Genomic DNA, 8746 nt, shown 5'->3' with positions numbered 1-8746 from the left:
GAGAGAGAGAGAGAGAGAGAGAGAGAGAGAGAGAGAGAGAGAGAGAGAGAGAGAGAGAGAGAGAGAGAGAGAGAGAGAGAGAGAGAGAGAGAGAGAGAGAGAGAGAGAGAGAGAGAGAGAGAGAGAGAGAGAGAGAGAAAGACATTGCAGAAAAAAAATGAGAGATCGCTAAGAGAACTCAAGAAGGATAACGAAAAAGATGATCCGTAAAAAAATCAGTAATAAAGAGATAAAAGATCCAAAGGGATGTAAGCCCTGAATGAACGACATTCTAGATCTTTTCCTCGAAGAAGCATCGGGTGCCCTCGATTTGTTTTACACTTTGGGGTACGTTTTCCTGCCTCTCCCTCGGTAGTTCACGTGGGGGATGACGACTTGTGGTAGCGGTCTAAGACAAACGTCGTGAAATCACGTTATTTCGTAACAAAACGTGCGCAATACACACGTACATGTCAGAACGTCATGGCAGAACGGAGGTGACCGGATGCTGGGCGGTGCAGTGATTCGATTGATTCGCTGAAGAGTGTTCGTGGCTTCCACTGAACTTCCGAGTGCCGCGTTAAGTGACTGTACGTGTGCGTGCGTGGGTGCATGCGTGCGTGCGTGCGTGCGTGCGTGCGTGCATTTGTGTCTCTCGTTGCGTGAACGTACGTACATACGTGCGTGCTTGCGAGCGAGCAAGCGCTGATCGGGGGCTTATACAGTGACACCTTGGGCGTTCTTGTGTTCGCGGGTTCGCGAAGGAAGACGAAACTCGGTTGGTCGTCGAGGTGGTCCACCCAAGTAAGAGCATCATCATTATCCTCGTCATCAGCCCCCATCTACGCGCTGCCGCATTTCAATCAGCGCAGCATAGAGGAAGCGGTGGCCGGACGCGCGCGCTTCATCGAGCTTTCTTCGATTCTTCGCGGCAAACCGCTGGGCGTGAGATCGGCATCGGTAAGATCGAACGAGGGATCGATCATTGACGAAAGGCGCCAGGAAATTTATAGCTGTCTCTTTGCGAAGTCATATTTTATGAAAATTTGAAATTAGAACGCTTATTTTAATGCAAATTAATTAAATGTCTTTAATTCTAATTATTATGGAGACAAAGAAAGAAACTGTTATGCTGAATCAAAGTTGATGATTTCAGAATTTAGAATATCTAAATAAATTAGTGCAATATGATCAGTATTAATTTATTAAACCATCTTTTGAGAATTGGAACTAATAATACAATTGATGAGTCTTGTGTAGGTACGTACAAATTGTCCTTATTAATTTAAAGATTGATAGACAAACCCAGTTATGTTCTAATCGACATTTGCAAATTGTATGAAACTGTTGCAGCGTTTTAAGACACTCTACATTCTTTATCAGGGAATGCTTAAATGTCAAAGGATTATTAGATTTTTCTCTTCATAATATGATCTGCATTTTATGATATGTCCGATTAATTAACTTGTATCTGTATTTTGCGATATGTCTGATTAGTCGACCACGTCAGAGAATCCACGTCACAGTGAGATACGTCATCCGCCATCATTTCTCTTATCAGGCACAGCTATCATACTATCGTTGGAATAGAAATTACTATGTCCTTAATTTTATTAGGTGCAAAAGTATATAAATAAAAGTATATAAATACAGGTTTTTCTTAAAATTGATATTAAAAATCAATAATTATCGCATAATTATCGAGACTTCGCAATGTTCCGTTATAGAAATTTAATACTGAAAAATACTCGGGAAAAAATATTATATAAATGGACATATTTTATATATAATTATATATAATTGTATATAAAATATGTTAATTTTTTATTATAATTGTATGCGAAAAAAAATGTTTCATATATAATTATATATGAAATATTTTTTCTCGGATAATTATTAATTACCTATTTTAAGTTTTCTATTCAAAGCATTGTTATAATAGTGCTTTTAATACTCAAAATAAATAATTAATCATTTTCAGTAACCTTTTATTAATTTGACTTAAATTAATTAAATTGGTCAGCATTAAATTGGATTAAAGGGATAACATTGACATCAAGAAAAATTTTTATTATTAATTATTTATTATTATTTATTATTATTTTATTATTATTTTTTTATTAGATTTCTTACGATCCAGTGATAATATCGAAAATTCATTGATTGATTATTATACAATAATTATTTCTATAACGTTCAGAAAAATATGAGAATAAATTTGTCAAATCTATCTGTCGCAAAATATTTGTGAACGCCAAAATGTATATTATGTAGTTTATTTCTTTATTTATTTTACGCATCTTATGCGTATTATTAAAACATAATAAATAATAAGATACATTATTTATGTATGTATTAGGTCGATGTGAAAGTTTCACAGCTTCGAGCAAAGCATTGAAAAGGACATTTTGCGAAGTTTTATGAAGTTGAACAATGTCATTTTTTGTCTATCTTTAGATAAAAGTTTGATCTTTAATAACTGTCGTTATTGATTTTATTGAATATTACAATATATAGTAATATTAAAAATTTGTCTACTAATTTTTATAAATTACATAACTGGATCATATATTATTTTCTTGTAATAATATTTCTTGAAAATAAACTTGTAAAAATCATAATTTAAAATCATATTTGAGCGATTTAAAAAAAAATTATGTAAAGACGATTACGATATAATATTTTTATTGAAAAGAAAAATCGGCGAGAAAAATAGGGAACACACGATTTGCATAAAATTGTGAAAAAAATTAAAATTGCAAATATCCTATATCAGGAATAACATGAATCTAAGAAGAGTCGCGTAGGCGCGCGGATTCGCGTGCACTGCGAACGCGTAGATGATAGAAATGGCGGGGAGAACAAGCGGGAGATCGCGCTCAGGGAAGAAAGAGAGGGATGGGTAGAATGCGAAGGCGTGCGAAGCGGAATGACATTGTTTGCACCCGTGACGTCACTCGTAATTGTAACGAACAATGAGAGGCACGACTGTACATTGGTGAGCCGCATGTGTTCCGAGGTCTAGGGTTACCTGACGTCAGTGGCAGGCTGACTGCTAGGCTTTTTCTAAATAGAAAAAAGTGTCATATGTAGTTCTACTAAATCTTTATAATAATTATAATCTCTAATTGCAGATTAGAGAAATCGGCGGCCAATTAAAATTTGAATAAAATATAGGAGCATAGATACATTGAGAAAAAAGTTACTAAATCTTATATATATATATATATATATATATATATATACATTGTTTTTTCAATGATATTAACTAATTATTTACTTATGTAAATAAATATCTTATAATACTTAATAAAAAAATACTTACATTTAATTAATAGTTCATCCAATTAATTTCTAAAATTTAATACATTTTTAGTACAGTATAGTGGAATTATTAATTAATTCTGTCATTTTTTTATTTTTCCTTTTTAAAAATAAAAAGATTTTCTCAATTATATCTGGTATAAATTGATTTAATAAAAGAATATATAATATATTGTTTGTAACATTAAAATTTAACCGATCTTGGCTTTCTTTATCGTATTTGATGTAGTCACATATACGGTTTTAAAATTCTTAATATGTTTAAAAATAAATGTTTTATTTTAAATAATATTTATAATATTATTTAAAAATAAATAATATTTATAATTTTATTTAAAAAAGTTTATAGAAGTTGTCGATTAAATTGAATTATTAATTGAATTATTAATATTGATTATTGCATTGACAATAAATTATTTTGTTAAATTGTAAAATTATATCATGATAAAAATCGAAATAAAAATTTTGCACAAGAATCAGGGACTTGATCCAAATTCTAAGAGATTTCTTTTCGTTTAAAGCTAACTAAATATACTTTGATTTATTGTTAAAGAGAAGAGATTTATTTGCTATTGTAATTCCAAAGCGTAACATCATTTACGTTAAGACATAACATTTGCGATACAATAAATATTATGATAATGACAATATAAGTTGATCAGTTATTTTAGTATCATTATCAAAGCAATATCAGCTGCACAAATTCCACAAATACGAAGGTATTATTTTACAGGAAAAATGCATTATCAGTTGACTACTGTTGATTCCTTCAGATAAAATAACAAATATTAACATTTCGTATCATCGAAACTTTCTCAAATTGCTTACGCATGATCACGCCACACTTTAACAAAATCGGATAGGTCGTTTCCATGAGACAGTAAATAAAATCTTGGCAACATTCTAATTCTGTGCGCGTTATCATCGTTTGTTAAGAAAAGACTTCTTTGAGAAGAAGATAGACATGTGCTGCAAGCTCGATTATCGACGATTTCGTGACGATATTAATTTATCAGCAAGCACGTGGGGGCATATGCCATTAACAGCCTTATCTAGCCATAACTTGCATGTGCGATCATTTTATTCATTTTGTTATGTTTCGCTGCCTTAAATATCTACTATCTCTAATTGTAAGTCAAAGAATTCTTAGACAAAAGAAAGCTTATTATAGGTATATTCAGGTATTCATACAGAAAATGGTACTCGAGGAAGCACTTTTATATTAATCATCGCTGACCGCGCAAAATTCTAGCCCTCTCTGTCATTTGTAATTTTTAAACTCTTTCCATTTGAAAACTATTTTAGCTTCAACACTTTTGTATTAAACTTTTCGTTTTAAAATGTTACAAAGAATCTGTCTTTAAAATATTTATCATCATAAATATTATCAGTTTGGGACATTTTGTATTATTTTGTATAATTACATCGAGAACTATTAAGATATTTGCATTTTTAATGAAGATATTCTATCTTGCATTATCGGAAATTTTTTTAGTTGTATGTTATTATGTATTTTAATATTAAAAAGAATGAGATAATATTGAAAGAAATAGATGCAATAGAGACAGATTACAAGGTGCGAAGCACAATGCTAAATCGTGACATACACAACTTTTTTACATCATTAATAGATATAGCTGGGCAATTATTTTAAGTACACAAACAATATAATGTCGCGCTTATGGAAATTTTTGTGTGGGAAAATAGAAAATCGTGTAACAGATAATTCGTCGCAATCGCACCGGATGATCATAATTTATAAACATACTGGAAATAAACAACGAAATACATTTATACTTACTCCTCTACTTATCGTAGCCTGCATCAGATGACGTAAATTTCAAACATTACTTGTTATTCTCATCATTCGATAGAAGCTGCTTTTTGTAGAATTAGTTGCAATAAGCGCTTCCTTATTCTGGTTATCGTTATGTGTACTTAGTACAGTGCTTGACATTTCACCTTCCAGAGGAATATATTTGCATGTATTAAAATAATTCATGCTAAATCATTCCCACAACCATTTTAATTCGAGTTAATTAAACAGAGATTTAATTAAATCTCAATTAGTTTTAATTAATGATTATACAGAAACGACGTATATGTTTATAGATATATATTCAACATTCCATATTGTAGTTTTTTTAATTCATTTTGATGATTAATTTTCAACTCGAACTTCGATTTCTATTTACTAATAATGATAATAATAATAATAATAATAATAATAATAATAATAATAATAATAATAGTAATAGTAATGTCTTTTATTTTTTTCAAAGGGTTTTTCAATATACTTTGCGAAAAAGACAAAAAACACTTTTCTGGGGAAGAAGGATTTGAAGAGAAAATAAGAATGCGCAATTATTCTTGTGTCGAGCAAGCGAGATTCGCATATCTCAATGCTGAAAATAGTACAATAACACAACATGTTACGAACATAATAAGAGATACGCACCATCTTTGTTGGAAGGCGTTTTTGCCTACACCAATAATAATGTGGGTCGCCACGTGCGATCATTAACTATCGATGTGTAACTCACAGTCGTGCATCGATAGTCAGTCATGTGTGTGATGACTCATGGACAGATCGCCGTTTAACTATAATCTGTAATTGACTACTTTTGCATATTTATCTCTCAAAAAGTATTGCTCGGAAAAAAATACTTTTTAATATTTTCGAGAACCTTTTTACTATGATATTTTGATTCGCGAATTTCGAGACCCTACATCTGTACATAAATCTTGAAGATTGAAACTTTGAAGAAGTGATCACATGAATTTAAAAGGCTGAAAAAAGTAAGGGTTTACAAAAATAAGAATATTTGGTTAGTAGAAAAAGAATAATTAGAATAGAGAATAGAAGCATTAATATCATGAATAATGAATTCTACGAAATTCCAACGTTGTATTAAGTTGTTCCAAAAATTCATTTCGTTTCTTTTTACTTCGTGAACGACACAATTTACCGAAATTGAAGAGACTTCAATTGCATTTCTTTGGCCGTTCGAAACAAGTTGTTGGCATTTGATGAGATTGTTTTACTCTATTCTTCTTATTCTTTGGAGACTTCGCCTCTTCTAACTACTATTTGTTCTTTTCTTTAAAATTCTCTTCATAATAAAAAATTTAATGTGTTGAACGTGAAAAAAATAAGCTCAACCATATTTTGCCGATAAATTAAACTAGGGAACATGGCATCATGAAGTTTTTATAAAGATATGAAGAAATATGATAGGATGATTTCTATATATATTTTTCTATATTACTAATCAATTGTGTCGTTCAGTAACAAAGTTTGAAGCAAAAGAAAACGATAAGTTTTTACGATAACCTAATGCTCTCGAATTCTTAGAAATGGAATCTCACTCTAAAGAGTGGAAATTGAGCCAGTCTTTAAAAAGAGTGACTCAGTTTTCAATTTTTAAGAGTGAGATTTTATTCCTCGGAGTAAAATGCACTCCAAAAGTTTTAAATAATAAGAATCGTATCGTTAGCCGAGCAGAGAAAAGACAAATCGTGAATATCTTCGAAACCTATACAAGCTTATCAATAAAAGATTTTATTATTTTCTAAAAGAAAAATAGAAAAAAATTCTAGTCTCCAAGAACTAATTTCACTGGCGTTCGATATTTATGATATTTATTGGTTTAAGCAATATCAAGTTTGAACATAATATACTTTCTGGAAAAGACGCGATCCTTATATCCATCGGCGCTATGTCTGAGATCGCTCGTGATCTCTGTCGCGTTGCACACGAAAGCTAACGAGCAGCGGAGTACTTACGATAGACAATAGCATATACTACGAAGGGAATTTCGTTTGCAGAAAGAGGAAGAGAGAAAGAGAGAAGGACGGAGAAGCGGCGAGGCGGACGAGCGTTCGGAGACTGCGGCGACGGCGGCGGCTCTCGATCAGCCGAGAGAGGAGGTGGAGAGACTCCGACGAAGATGATGTTCGGTAGAGTCAGAAGAGAGATCTTCTCCGGCAATGGCTGATCGTCGTAGCCGCGATGCCCGCGGCGTATGAGCCGCTCTATCGCGAGGACGACGACGTTAACGCTGCTGCTGTCCGCAGCGGCTGGATCCACGCGGGATCTACGCGCTCGTGATCGTGATCGTGACGTGGTGGGCGGACGCGGTGCGTGAACGAGAATGAAGGGACGGTCCCTCGAGCCGCGAAACGAGGAGCCGCTGCGTTGTCGCGAGTGAGCCGCGAGCGGTGTCGAAAAGTGTTCAATTACGGTGAGCTGCGACGAGTGCAGGAGTACGCGCGTTCGTTAATAAACGTGCATGCACGTTGACAAAGAGAGAGAAAGAAGGAGAGAGAGAGAGAAAGAAAGAGAGAGGGAGAAAAACGGCGTGTCCGTCAATCGGACACTTCCGTAAACAGTCAGGAGTGAATGAGCGCTGCAACGAGTGCCGCGATCAAGTGAATCGAATCTCCAGAGGTTATTTGCGTGATCGATTACAGGACTTTAAACCGCGGGTGCGACTTTCGATGACACTTGAGACTACTCAGGGTGATCGTTCAAGATAATCCCCTTATATTACCACGAGAAGAATGTGGTGAACAGTCGCAAAGCGATTTTCGCGGGAGGGTTGTTGAAAAGCAAGAGACTAACTCAATCCTCTCGAGACAACGGTGAGAGCGCGAGGGGGCTCGTCGTAAGTGAAAAGGATCGACTGGGATCAGACCACTTGACAGTTGAGCGACTATCGCTCTCCTTCTTATCAATTTCCTTCCTTTCGTCGAGTCCTCGCGATTGAAGACCAAACTGATCACGATCAACTTGACGCTTTCGATGAGCTTTCTAAGGTGAGCTTCGTTACGTTGTTGAGTCAAACTAACGAAATTTATGCGACATGAGATATGAAGTGCAACGTGGTTATTGCAGCCAGATGCACATCTCGGACCCGATCAACCGCGATTAAGTTCAGCTCATTAAGTTCAATAGTAGTAGTGATCTTGGTGATACCGTGCGCGACCTTGAGCTCAGTGTACCTGAAGACGTGCGTTGTAGCACGCGTCTGAATCGTGGAAAACCCATCGCTGTCGAAACAGCTCAATTCAACAGACTCGGGGGTACATCGGAGGAAGACAGTGGTTCAACAGGAAGACGAGAGAACGAGGAGAAAAAGGAGGAGGAGGAGGAGGAGGCGGGGGGTGGTGGAGACGAGGGAGGGTAGACAGTACCAAGGAGGAGGAGGATTCCTCGGTGCGTGATCTCGGACGAAGGGGGCGAGAAACGTGCGTTTGTAATTCGGCGTGGCTGCCTTCGAGGATGAGCGACGGCGGTCATGCCGTGTAATTCGAAGGTGTACCACACCACCGTCGCATCGTGCACGATCGTCGTCGTCGTCGCCGCCGTCGCCGTGGTGATCGTTCACACTGTCGTGATCAAACTGTTGAGATACGGCAGAGTCGCGGTATCGCCGGAAAG

The sequence above is a fragment of the Atta cephalotes genome (assembly GCF_000143395.1).
Source record: "Atta cephalotes unplaced genomic scaffold scaffold00004, whole genome shotgun sequence".
In the NCBI taxonomy this organism is placed as follows: Eukaryota; Metazoa; Arthropoda; class Insecta; order Hymenoptera; family Formicidae; genus Atta; species Atta cephalotes.
Note: the sequence above shows the minus strand (reverse complement) of the source record.